This window comes from Rhinoraja longicauda, chromosome 4 (genome assembly GCF_053455715.1).
Source record: "Rhinoraja longicauda isolate Sanriku21f chromosome 4, sRhiLon1.1, whole genome shotgun sequence".
Classification (NCBI taxonomy): Eukaryota; Metazoa; Chordata; class Chondrichthyes; order Rajiformes; family Arhynchobatidae; genus Rhinoraja; species Rhinoraja longicauda.
In genome coordinates, this window is record NC_135956.1 from 84,157,122 (window position 1) to 84,171,082 (window position 13,961).

General features: G+C 38.3%; 2 protein-coding genes and 1 long non-coding RNA gene across 8 annotated transcripts in view; 1 reads left to right on the plus strand and 2 right to left on the minus strand.

Annotated features, from left to right (window-relative positions):
* The window catches only part of LOC144592934 (transmembrane protein 200A-like), a 38,479-nt gene extending 35,499 nt beyond the window's left edge, over window positions 1–2,980 (minus strand). For 2 of the 5 annotated variants that reach the window (XM_078398238.1, XM_078398239.1), the window contains exon 1: window positions 2,733–2,980. The gene's annotated coding sequence lies outside the window, so the exon portion shown is untranslated. Of the gene's footprint in view, window positions 1–1,755; window positions 2,345–2,732 lie in introns of those variants that run through there. The other 3 variants (XM_078398241.1, XM_078398237.1, XM_078398240.1) reach the window with 2 other exon arrangements.
* LOC144592932 (band 4.1-like protein 3) overlaps window positions 1–13,961 on the minus strand; it is a 477,619-nt gene that overhangs the window by 404,447 nt on the left and 59,211 nt on the right. The gene's annotated exons all lie outside the window — the stretch shown is intronic.
* The window catches only part of LOC144592936 (uncharacterized), a 45,695-nt gene continuing 33,670 nt past the window's right edge, over window positions 1,937–13,961 (plus strand). For both annotated transcript variants that reach the window (XR_013547192.1, XR_013547193.1), the window contains exon 1: window positions 1,937–2,056. This is a non-coding gene — a long non-coding RNA (uncharacterized LOC144592936). The remainder of the gene's footprint in view (window positions 2,057–13,961) is intronic.

A 13,961-nucleotide genomic window follows, 5' to 3' on the forward strand; every position in this document is an offset into this window, starting at 1 on the left:
CCAGTGTTCAATTTGTGGTTGAAGCAGCACGGACAGCCTTTTCCCCATTCATTATTTTGTACAGTTGAACAGCAATACCTTCCGTATACCTTCCATTTCCTATTTAATGATTTGAATTAATAAAATACCATGGTCTACAAAATATGTGGAGTGCATTTTCCTGTTATCTGATTGCTGATGCCAGCAGAGTTGAATAAACTGCTCCAGTCTCTGGGTCACTACAGCTTACTAATTTCAAATAGTATTCAAACAAACAAAAGCTGAAAGACTTACCTTCGAACATTTAAAATAGGAAAGTTTCATGTTTGGTTTCATAGTAATTTCCACATATATTTTTGTTAAAAATGAATGTAATCTATAGTTAAAGGGGTTAAATAGCAGCTATTATAATTGGGTAGATATACAAAATAAAAGAGAATAAATTAGGTCCTCAGGCATTTGCAACAATTACGCTGATTTTTTATATGATTTACAACTTAAAAATACCCTGGTTCTCCTGCTCCCAAGATGATATGATATCAATGATAGCAATTCAACTCAAATTTGGGTTTTATTAAAACCCAAATTGGGCTGCCAAATTTGCTTTCTATGAGTAAGATGTAATAACATTTCTTCAGCCGAGTTGCTGCACACCTACCTTTGTAATTTGTTCATTTGCTAGCAGGCAATGTGCAAATGAGTTGATGAACTGTTTCTTTATTTTAAAAAAAGTTATGAAGTGAAGATGGCTGATAGAATAATTTTTTTAAACTATTCAATATTAATAACCATTCCTACCATGTATAGATTACTCTACTTGTACCTAAATATATTGCAGTGACTATGTTTTCTTATAATTAAAAACATTTACACATGTAGGATCCGTTTATGCATTGCTGGATGGGCATAGCTGCCAATTATAATTAGAATTGGTATACATTTCACACTGACTATTTAGATAGATTACATAAATATGAGCAAGTTTTACGTGTAGATAACTATTGAAAATAGAAATATTGTTGAAGTAAATAAAATAGAAATGCAAGTACCTATCATTAGCAATAAATTGAATTGCACCGAGAACAATATTATGTAAATTATGTTAAAGTCTACAACATTACAAACAAAATGTTGCAGAAGTTATTTGAACGTGGTATAACTCTGGTTAATATGTAATATATTCCTCTATTCGTCCCACACCAGGGAAATTTATAACTGAGACTGGAAATAATTAGTTTGTTTTACACCTTCTTCACACAATGCAGATGCTTAGTTGAAATATTCTGAACCACTAATATATCATTTAAAAGGTTGTTATGATACATTTACGGTTTTTTAAGTTTAGGAGTAAAAAGTGTCGTCTTGTTCGTGTCAGGTCAAGCGCAATTCACGCAGTTTTCTAGAACATAATTTAAGGGACAATGATAATTGTATTTATTTTCCACAAATTACGCATCAGCTGAATCGTGGATATAGAGCTTAAGTATGTTTGTACCTTTATATTTAATGCTCTGTTGCATGTTGAAACATACATCAGTCGTTAATACATTAACTTGTTTTAGTTTTTTACTCTAAAGCGTACGAAAGCAGAAACAACTTTAAATGTGGATTTCTAAATCAAATTTACTGCAATATTACTGTTACAGAGAATTTTTTTAAATGCAAGACTAACAAATTATCCAGTTCATACATATAGTGAAGTATTCTGGCATGTTGATAATTAGCAGGGGGGGGGGGAAATGAGCATCACTTTTAATGTTAATGAAAATAATTTACCGGTCGCCTCTTTACAATCGATAATAAGATCCAGAGAATAATTAATAACTGGGATAAAAGGAATAAAGCAGTAGCATCATCATTACCCCAAGGCTGGTGTGTGTGGCTCTTCAAAATGGAGGGCGAGCAGGCTGCCTCTTGCCGGGGGGGGGGGTGGGGGGGGGGGGTCCGGGGTTCCGGGGTCCGCTTTCGGGTGAGGCCCCGTCACGGTAACCAACTGCCGGACGCGGCCCGTCCACCGCCAACCATCACCAGCGACTCCGGCCAAGCTTGGACCAACTCCACCACATCGAACGACGGGGTAATAGTAACATCTCGTCAGATTTTAAAAAATTTATATATATATGCCATTTGTTTTCTATCCAGGCCCCCGTGTTTACGTTTGATGGGGATAGAGGGAGGGCCGGCGGCGGCGGCAGCGGCTTCGGCCCTGACTCCGCTGTTGCTAGGATACCGCCTGGGCTCACTCCCCAGCTGCTGCAGGATGGCGGCGGCGTTGTTGCTTCAAACTCTCCTCTCCCTTCCCTCATCACTCACTCGCTTACTCACTCACTCACTCACTCACTCTCAACATGTTCCCAGTGTGAGAAGCACACAGCTTCGTCTATCTCCTGGTTTGCACCGTCTGCTTACTGATTTTTTACACCAGTGGGACGCCAGACGCATTATTTTTCGTTTAAAAAAAACCCAAAAAACATGCGTTATAACATATTGTTGGAAAAGGGTCCAATAATTTTGGGGGCGATTTTATGAAACAAAATAAACACCCGAGTCCGGTAGATATCAGCCCGACTACCATTCTGCGTTCCTGCAGCCTTTTAAACTCAAATCAGCAAAATCCCCATTGCGTAATTACATTCGTTTTGTTAAAAGGGAGAAAACTTGTTAAGAATCTCAATGTCCTATCTGATACACTTTCTTACCGACTATATAACCTTGTTTAGACTAATTATTTTTGTAATGTGTCATATACTCACACTTGGATTTTATGAAGCCAAACTGTACATGAATAGCTGCTGCCATGAGATTTGTATTTGCTTCCTCGCCATGCTGGAGACGGGAAAATGCTCAGCTCATAACCTTCTCGCTGCATTGAAGAAAACTCATTCAACGAAATGATATTCAATAATTTAAATATATTAAATAATTTTCTTTATATCTTTATTCCACTGATGTCATCGCCACGATTTTTAAACTTTTATTATTAAGTAATGATATGAGGTTCCCGGCGTCGTCACTCTATGCATGTCCCTGCTGTCAAATCGCTGTGAGTCATCTTCAAATGCCTTTGTGCAATGTCTGCTAAAAAGATGAACCAGCAAGGTCATTTAGGAACTAAGCTTCGGAGCACCTTTTGATTTATGAAAGAGTTCATGCTTTTATTGTTTTGTTTTGATAATTTTTTGAAAAGTTCCAGTGTTTCATTTGTCAATCCTTTTTGAAAATATTTTTATTCAAAGCTCATTATTTTATAATATACTGTACTTCAAAAAGGCTGTCAATAATATGCAGTGAAATAAAAGAGGTTTTGGTTATCTATTTTGATCACTGACTGAAAACACACGATGGAAGAAATAGCACAGGTTTTTGGACAAAAATTTGACATGCTGTGTCAGGATCTACTTGAGTTGTGGAGAACATTGACAGAATTATTTTTTTCTAACCTTAGTTGGCCTGACAAATTAATGCTGGGATTTTTTATTTGAACTGCTGACTTAAAGTGACGGTTGGTGTAATGTTGGACATTTCAGTATTGGCAGAATGTACTGAAGTCAGTATAGGTCATGATTTGTAGGGCAACATGAAGCAGGCAATCCTTGTATGATCTTTTGATGGAAGTTGTGGGCTGATTGATATCTTACCCAATAACAGCAACCTTCCACAATGTATACTCGGCATTGACAGATCATGTACATTTAATCCATTAATTTAGCCCTGGACCAGGGCTATCTCCGAGCCAATATGTTGTCAGAGAATATGTTGTAAATTCATGGTAGACAGGTGAAATGACAGCAAGCCTGCTGCCTTAATTTTATTTCTAATTCCACAGTGATCCAGGCTATTTAATCGTTTATTCAATGTTCAGGATATGGGTATTGCTAGCAAGGTCAGCATATGTTGTCCATTCCCATGTCCCCTGGAGAAGGTGGCAATGAACTACATTATTGAACTGCTTCAGTCCTTTTAAGGTTCCTATTCTGCCCGTGTTATCTTGACAAAGAGCTGCTGTTAGAACAACCTAGGTGAGTAACTGCAATACTTTTTCTGCGTGCCACATAGTATGGCCACTGCAATGGTGTGATGGGGGCATCAATCAAGAAGACTGCTTTGGAGCTGAGTTTCTTGGTGTCACTAGGTGACAGTAAGATATCCAATCACCAACCTACTCATGTAATTACATTATTTATGAAACTGGTTTAGTTTAGTTATTTATCAATGCTTATTTCTAGAACTTTGATGGGGGGGGGGGGGGATTTAGCCAGGCAATTCAATTATACGTTAAAGGTGGGTGATAGGGTAAGCTGTTCATTTGGACCAGTCCAAGTGATACCTACCAATTGCCAGGCCATGTCTAGATGTTGCCTTGGTCTTGTTGCCTGTAGACTGCTACATTGACTGAAACAGCTGAGGATGTTTGGGCATAGGAGGTTCATGTATAATTGCGCAATATTCATCTTTAAGAATTTCTCAAAAAAATGCCTGTATGCAGCAAGACCTCCATGGAATCAGGACAGATAGATAACAAGTAATGTTACTGACAAAAGTGTCAGACAATGACCATTTCCACAAGAGGGAGTCACAGCACCTGCCGCTGACATTCAATCCTATTACTATGAACAAATACTACACCATTTATATCCAAAGGGTTACCATTGAACAGAAGTTACAAAAGCAAATGAAAATTAAAAAATGCTCTGGAACTCTGAAATAAAAACAGATGCTAGAAACATTAAGTGATTATTGAAAGAGAAATTGAATTAATTTTCAGGTCTAAGACTGATGGTTTTAATAGAGGCTGGTGGCCTGCAGAAAAGAGCTCCTGAAGTGTTGTGTTGAGATGGTTGATCTACAACAACCAAAACATTTTCTTTTGTGCAAAGTATGATTCCAATTAGAAAAATATTTTTGTCTTGATACCCATTGACCATTTTTTAATCAGGGCCGCACTCAGTTAAAGTTGTTTTGATATCAATGGTGGGACGGACCCTGGCCCTGATGGGAGTTATATATGGGCCTCTGAATAGCAGCCAGAATGTAGGGTGCAAATTACATCAGGGGATAGAAAAGGCATGCAAGAAATGCAATGTTACAGTGATCATGGGGAATTTCAATATACAGATAGACTAGGAAAATCAGGTTGGTACTGGATACCAAGAGAAAGGAATTTGCAGAATGCCTACGAGATGGGTTTTCAGCTCGTCATTGAGCCCACCAAGGAAAAAGGCAATTATGAATTTGGTACTGTATAATAGACCAGGTTTGATTTGGGAGCTTAAAGTTTATTGGTGTGAATTTCAAGAAATAAGATGTTCATGTATTTGGAAAGACGAGTTGCCACTTCACCAGTCGCACCTCCACTTTAGTTTTGTTTGATGCTGCCCCTGGCTGTTCTAGGCATCTCAACCCAAGTTGATCCCCTGTCTTGATTCTAATGATAGAGGAAGGTATACTGGGTCCTGAGGCCCAGTTGCAGTGAAATACATTTCTGCTGCTTCTGATGGCTCAGATTGCCTTGCAGATGCCCTGTTTTGACCTACTGGATCTGCTTTGAGCCTATTCTACTTAGCTTAATGATAGTATCACATAGCTTGAGTGTGAAACAGCAGTCTCAACAAGGATATTGCAGTGATCTATAATACCATTGCTATCAATACTATACTATTACTGACATATATTTCTAAAATGGGTGGGGACACATTTGTAGGTTTATTGCTTCTATTGCTTTGCTCACTAGCTGCTGCAGGCTGTTTGATAGTTATATCCTCAAGTCTCACCATTCTGGCCAGTAGCATTGAAGCCAAACTACCTTTGGTGATGGACACAAGTATCCTCAACCCAGAATCCATTCAATGTCCTTATTACTTCCAGGTATCTTCTACGCTGAGGGAGGGAAGTAGGTGTAATCAAGGGCAAAAACACAGGATTATGTTGGACTTGATGTCATGAGACTTATTAGGGTGTGACATTAATGTTGAAGAGTTGCTAGGACATCTAACAACACTGCAGATGAGCCTGCCTACCAGGATTATAAAGCAGTAATTTGTAATAGAGTAGAAGTATTTGAATATGACTAGATTAGCAGTTGCTTTAAGAGTCTTTGTAGTAGCTCTATCAATTTAAAGGTATCACAAAATGCTGGAGTAACTCAGCCGGTCAGGCAGCATCTAGGAGAGAGGGAATGGGTCCCGCCCCCCTGACATCAGTCTGAAGAAGGGCCTCTATCAATTTAAATATCAGTCTCAAGTATTTATGAACTGTGTTGTGTGAGGTTGATTGGGTTAAGATGACTTTTCCATTTAAATTTAGTGTCTAGGCTGATAGGAACTTGCAAGAAAAGTCATGAGGGAGAGACATAAAGACTGGAGGCCATTTCCATTTGGATATTCTTATCTCTTGTTTCCCTTTATCATTTCCATTTCACTTGAATTCACTTAAAAAGATACTGCATACAAATTGATAAATGATTGAAAGTATTCACACCAACAAACTATAAAATTCAATTGAAATAAATAAATCGCAGTTCTTTGCTTGTTGTGTCTCTTATACAAGATTTGGACATTTTGAAATTTGAGTTATATTTGCAGTGTTTCCTTAATTAGTGTTCACTAACCTCATTGCTATTAGTGTTCCTATTGATGAATGGTTTCACTCAGAATTCAAAAATAGGCCAAGTTTTACAGAGAAAGGCTGACCTAGAATCTGGTTTTGAGCTTCCTGGTATGAAAGAACTGGATAGTTTTACAGGTGTAATCCCACTTCTGTAATTAAAGCTATGCTTACACAGGCATCTAAAATGTAATGTATCAATAGTAATTAGGGAAGCATTCTGAAAGTTACATGATTTCAGATTGATGACAGTTACAATTATTTGAAGCAAACAAATACAGAATAATTTTAATCTGGCAGATAATAAAGTTGACATTTAAACATATGTCGTTATCACATGTTGACCTATATTAATAAATAATAGTGACTCAACATTAGAAATTGAGTTAAATAGAAAATTATCTTATTATAATTATTATAAATCTTTAATTTCTCTTTTTGAACAAAATTATTTTGATTTTATGATTTTTTTCAATTATATTTTGAACAAAATATAATTGATATGCTTTGGTTGGATATCCATAAAAAAAAACATGTTAAATTTTATTCACATGGTTATTTCTTCACACAATGCATAGATTTCATACATGGATTTCATACAATAGGCAAAGTCCAGTGAATGCATATAATAATGTTATTATACTGCTGCAGGGAATAATTGAAGGCTTCTGTAATCTGTTTTCCCAGTTGTTCAGCAGCAATCCACTTATGTTCAGCATGGCTTTACAGTGTTATCCTGGGAAATATTATTTTTATTAAATAATTTATGAAAACCTATAGCCGTTAATTGCTTTTCTTTATCTCATGCCTGAAGCAAAGTTAATATATTTTGTTCTTTACGGGTGATATTCCAAGATAAATATTGTATATTTTAAATAAAGAAATTCACTATTTTGCTATTTTCCACAAAAGCAGTAATTATGTTTTGCTGATATTTCCATGAAGATAAATACTAGTTTCATACACGCATTAAAAATGTTCATAAAATCTAAATTAACACATTCCCATAATGAATCTGCAAAATTCAATTCATTTTAATTATGACAAAGGAACATAAGAATGGCTGGATTAAAAAAAAGATTTAAAACATATATAATTTACTTCCTTTTACGAACATGGTAATCAAGATTATGTCAATCGATTTCAAGCAGTTATTCGACGGCATAACTAAAAATCTCTCAAGGAAAATCCCAGTATTATAATGTTTTAGGAACCTTAAATGCAAGTCCATTTTCTTCAGATCTAAGCATGTCACTGATTCACATTATTCATATACTTTATCCCACAGTGAATAATTTTAAATATGATTATCATCAAACCATGGCAATCTTATTTTGAACAAGAATCGAATTTGAAGAAAGAAATTTATCGATGAACCTAACTCGCTGTGTTTAGTTACCATGATTTATTAATGTAGGTTATGGAATTATGATCAAGTTATTCAAAACACTTTCAGGTTCTCCCTGGCAAGGGCTGATAGGCAACAAAGGATCAGCAAGAGCCATCTCAAATGCTGCTCTAGTGAATGCAGGCATGGAAAAATCTTGTTATAGCATCCTGCTTCATAAGCGACAAGTTCAAGGGGCCATGGCAACACTCACAATCCAGGCATTGATACCCATTAGATTACCATCAGTGTGAGATCAGAAGAATATCTGCAGCACATTTACCATATTAACATATAACATATAACAACTACAGCATGGAAACAGGCCTGTCCGGCCCTACCAGTCCACGCCGACCATTCTCCCTGACCTAGTCTCATCTACCTGCACTCAGACCATAACCCTCTAATCCCCTCTTATCCATATACCTATCCAATTTACTCTTAAATAATAAAATCGAGCCAGCCTCCACCACTTCCACCGGAAGCCCATTCCATACAGCCACAACCCTCTGAGTAAAGAAGTTCCCCCTCATGTTACCCCTAAACCTTTGTCCCTCAATTCTGAAGCTATGTCCCCTTGTTGGAATCTTCCCCACTCTCAAAGGGAAAAGCCTACCCACGTCAACTCTGTCCGACCCTCTCAAAATTTAAAAAACCTCTATCAAGTCCCCCCTCAACGTTCTACGCTCCAAAGAATAAAGACCCAACCTGTTCAACCTCTCTCTGTAGCCTAAGTGCTGAAACCCAGGCAACATTCTAGTAAATCTCCTCTGTACCCTCTCCATTTTGTCGACATCCTTCCTATAATTTGGCGACCAGAATTGCACACCATACTCCAGATTCGGCCTCACCAATGCCCTGTACAATTTTAACATTACATCCCAACTTCTATACTCGATGCTCTGATTTATAAAGGCAAGCATACCAAACGCCTTCTTCACCACCCTATCCACATGAGATTCCACCTTCAGGGAACAATGCACAGTTATTCCCAGATCCCTCTGTTCCACTGCATTCCTCAATTCCCTACCATTTACCCTGTACGTCCTATTTTGATTTGTCCTACCAAAATGCAGCACCTCACACTTATCAGCATTAAACTCCATCTGCCATCTTTCAGCCCACCCTTCCAAAAGGCCCAAGTCTCTCTGTAGACTTTGAAAATCTACCTCACTATCAACTACTCCACCTATCTTAGTATCATCTGCATATTTACTAATCCAATTTGCCACACCATCATCCAGATCATTAATGTAAATGACAAACAACAGTGGACCCAACACAGATCCCTGGGGCACTCCACTAGACACTGGCCTCCAACCTGACATACAATTGTCAACCATTACCCTCTGGTATCTCCCATTCAGCCATTGTTGAATCCATCTTGCAACCTCACTATTAATACCCAACGATTTAACCTTCTTAATCAACCTTCCATGTGGAACCTTGTCAAATGCCTTACTGAAGTCCATATAGACAACATCCACAGCCTTGCCCTTATCAATTTCCCTGGTAACCTCTTCAAAAAATTCAAGAAGATTAGTCAAACATGACCTTCCAGGCACAAATCCATGTTGACTGTTTCTAATCAGGCCTTGATTATCCAAATAATTATATATATTGTCCCTAAGTATCTTTTCCATTAATTTTCCCACCACAGACGTCAAACTAATAGGTCTATAATTGCTAGGTTTACTTTTAGAACCTTTTTTAAACAAAGGCACAACATGCGCAATGCGCCAATCTTCCGGCACCATCCCCGTTTCTAATGATGTTTGAAATATTTCCGTCATAGCCCCTGCTATTTCTGCACTAACTTCCCTCAATGTCCTAGGGAATATCCTATCAGGACCTGGAGACTTATCCACTTTTATATTTTTCAAAAGTGTCCGTACCTCCTCTTCTTTAATCCTCCTAATTTCCATCACTACTCTACTTGTTTCGCTTACCTCACATAATTCAATATCCTTCTCCTCGGTAAATACCGAAGAAAAGAAATTGTTTAATATCTCCCCCATTTCTTCCGGCTCAGCACATAGCTGTCCACTCTGACTCTCTAATGGACCAATTTTATCCCTCACTATCCTTTTGCTATTGACATATCTGTAGAACCCCTTGGGGTTTACTTTTACATTACTTGCCAAAGCAGCCTCATATCTTTTTTTCGCTTTTCTAATTTCCTTTTTAAGATTCCTTTTACATTCTTTATATTCCTCAAGAACCTCATTTACTCCCTGCCGCTTATATTTATTGTATATCTCCCTCTTTTTCCGAACCAAGTGTCCAATTTCCCTGGAAAACCACGGCTCTTTCAAATTATTATTCTTTCCTTTCCACCGAACAGGGACATAAAGACTCTGTACTCTCAAAATTTCACCTTTAAATATCCTCCATTTCTCTATTATATCCTTTTCATAAAACAACAATTTCCATTTCACTCCTTTTAAATCCTTTCTCATCTCCTCAAAATTAGCCTTTCTCCAATCCAAAATCTCAACCCTTGGTCCAGATTTGACCTTCTCCATAATGATATTGAAACTAATGGCATTATGATCACGAGACCCAAAGTGCTCCTCAACACATACCTCCGTCACCTGACCCATCTCATTTCTTAACAGGAGGTCCAACACTTCCCCTTCTCTAGTAGGCACCTCTACGTATTGCTGCAAAAAACTATCCTGCACACATTTTACAAACTCCAAACCATCCAGCCCTTTAACAGAATGTGATTCCCAGTCTATATACGGAAAATTGAAATCACCCACAATCACCACTCTGTGCTTACTACTAATATCTGCTATCTCATTACATATTTGCTCTTCCAATTCTCGTTCCCTATTTGGCGGTCAATAATACACCCCTATAAGTGTTGCTAAACCTTTCTCATTTCTGAGTTCCACCCAAACAGCCTCCTTAATCGAGCCTTCTAGTCTGTCCTGCCAAAGCACTGCTGTGATATCCTCCCTGACAAGCAATGCAACACCCCCACCTCTTGCCCCTCCGATTCTATCACATCTGAAACAATGAAATCCTGGAATATTTAATTGCCAATCGCAACCCTCCTGCAACCATGTTTCACTGATCGCCACAACATCATACTTCCAGATGTCAATCCAGGCTCTAAGCTCATCCACCTTTCTTACAATGCTCCTAGCATTAAAATATACACATTTAAGGGACCCATCATTTCTTATTCTCAGTTTATTTCTTTTCCCTTCTTTCTCTCCTACATATTGGGTCTGAGTGTTTCCCTTTTCTGCCTCCTGCCTCACACACTGCCTATTAGCTATCTGTGTTTGAGTCCCTCCCCCCAACCGTACTAGTTTAAAGTCTCCGCAGTTATTTTAGCAAATCTCCCCGCCAGGATATTGGTTCCCCTCGGGTTCAGATGCAACCTGTCCTTTTTGTACAGGTCATACTTCCCCCAGAAGAGGTCCCAATGATCCAGAAACTTGAAACCCTGCTCCCTGCACCAGTAAGTGTTAATTTCTACTGGCCCAAACATTAGCTAATTGATTGTTATTTCCAATAACCTGGCTGCTACACCAGCTGAAATGCTGCGCTAAGGAAATTAATGAAGGCCTTAAGCAAACCATTTAGAAATAAGTTTTGGTTAACAGGAGTCACATAGCATCCAAAGTTTCTGGATCACCTCTTTTTGAGTTGGCTGGACCTCCTTTGTTGCCAATGACATCTTTCCTGGGTTTATGTCCTTTCCAATCCTACAGTTACATAACTCAGTTTATCTCTGTAGAAGGCAGGTTAAGGGTAAAGAGGTTTGTGAGTTCTCTTCCTGCAATCACTGAGATTAAGGTGATGAGATGGCCAAGAGAGCCAGGAGCTAATTAATCACAAACACAAGACATCTTAGATTAGGAAATCCTATCCTGCCTCAAGAGAAATAAACAGTTCTTCAGGCATCAGTTCGGCAAGGTTCAAATCTTGTAATATAAAGGGTTAATGTGGGTGGAAAGAGTACAGAAGATCCACCAATTATCTCATAACTACAACAATAGTGTGGATTCTTCACTATAGTCAAACTCAGTAATGGCCCAAAACCCAAGCATCCACCACACTCAGAGCCATGAATGCAGGAGGTGTTATTGAGGATAGTGAGGTAGTCAATGTAATTCTTTACATGACTAATGTAAAGATTTTTTTTTAAATCCTCAACCAAAAATCTATCCTGGATGTAAGATCATCTTGACTTTATTCCATAATACACTCTTGTCATTAGCTTAGACCAATAAACCTTTGAAAAGTCTATATATCGAATGGAAAATACCATAAGGCTCAGAAATAAACAATTTGCCTGCTGAAGTGCTACAGGCTGATGGGGAGGAACCTCTGACAAACATTCATAGCCTCATCTTCCCGTTTAAGTAGGACATGCCCTTATCATAACCATCTTCAGATGAGGTCCAGCAGCAGCAATCAAAGGCATCATTCACAGGGGAGTCATTGAAGTATTTTCCACAACCAAATTCTCCCGGTGGTGAAGGAGCTATTCACAGAATTGCGGTGTGGATTTTATCCATCAAAGGAGCAACAGACTGATCTCCACTGTGTGACTCCAAGACAAATGAAGGAAGTACCATGAAGGAAGAATACTATAACTTACCTTTCACAATCTTATGAAGGCCTTTTACCCTATCAGTTAAGAAGGAATGAGAATTATTTGTAAATTTGGCTGTCCTTAGAAATTTGGCACAATTCTACATCTGCTAAATGAACCCGGTCAAGCTATGATTCTAACCAATGGATCCAACACAGATAGAATCATAGTGCAGACATATATCAAGCAAGATTGCTCCAACCATCTTCTGAATCTTTCTTATAACAATATTGTATCTCATCTTTGACAAGCTTACCATTGGGGTGAAGCTACTTTAGTGGAAGGATGAGAAACTATTCAAAATCCATTTCCCCCACTCCAGGATCGAGTCAGTTCAACTCCTTTTGAGGTTAAGTGCACCTTCTATAAATTTTGGAGATTAGTACTACCCCAATGTAGTTCAAAGCACTTGAAAGGTAATATCCTTTCTGCAATATTCTCCAAATCCATTTGCAAGATAAGTAAACCAACATCCATTTCCTTTCCCACATCAATATTTACAGCTATAAAGCTTTAATTAGCCAGTTCCTTCAGGCTGCCACATTGCTAACATTGCTCAGAGTCTCTAAATGGGAAAGGAATTATTAGGTCAAGAAGGAAAACACGAAGAATATTCGCAAAACCTCCTTGAAAAATGGAACATCTTCACTGATTTGTAGAAGTTCCTTGCCCATGACTGATCAAAATTAAAAATGGAACACCAGGAGAGGATTGGAAAATGTGTGCCTCTTCTTCAGGAGCACACAGAACTTGCAGAAAATTGCAGGAGCATAACCCCTTCCAAAACATCAGTTCACCTGCTTTGTCAAGCATCTTTTGCTCACCTGTGGCAGACTCCACATGGGCCATATCAGCCACCTTGGAAACTGCTGAACTAGAGCTAAAGCAAGTCATCCTTGCCCATAAGGAACACCTGAGAAGAATATTACTTCTACATTTACTTTAGCAAACATTTTGATCAATGATGATGATCGACAAAGTTGATATTGGAAAATTTGATGCAAAACAAAACAGCTGGGAGAACTCAGCAGATCAGGTAGCATCTGTTTTGATGCATTTTAACTTCTATCTTAACAAGGACCTGGATCCACTACAATTTACCTATCGCCACAATAGATAAACAGAGTATGTGATCTTGTTTAGGAAAGAACTGCAGATGCTGGTTTAAGTCAAAGGTAGACACAAAATGCTGGAAAATTGAGCAGGTCAGGCAGCATCTCTGGAGAGAGACACAAAATGCTGGATTAACTCAGCGGGTCGGGCAGCATTCCTGGAGACGCAAAATGCTGGAGTAACTCAGCGGGTCAGGCAGCATCTCTGGAGAGAACACAAAATGCTGGACTAATGTCTGAAGAAGGGTCTCGACTCGAAATGTCA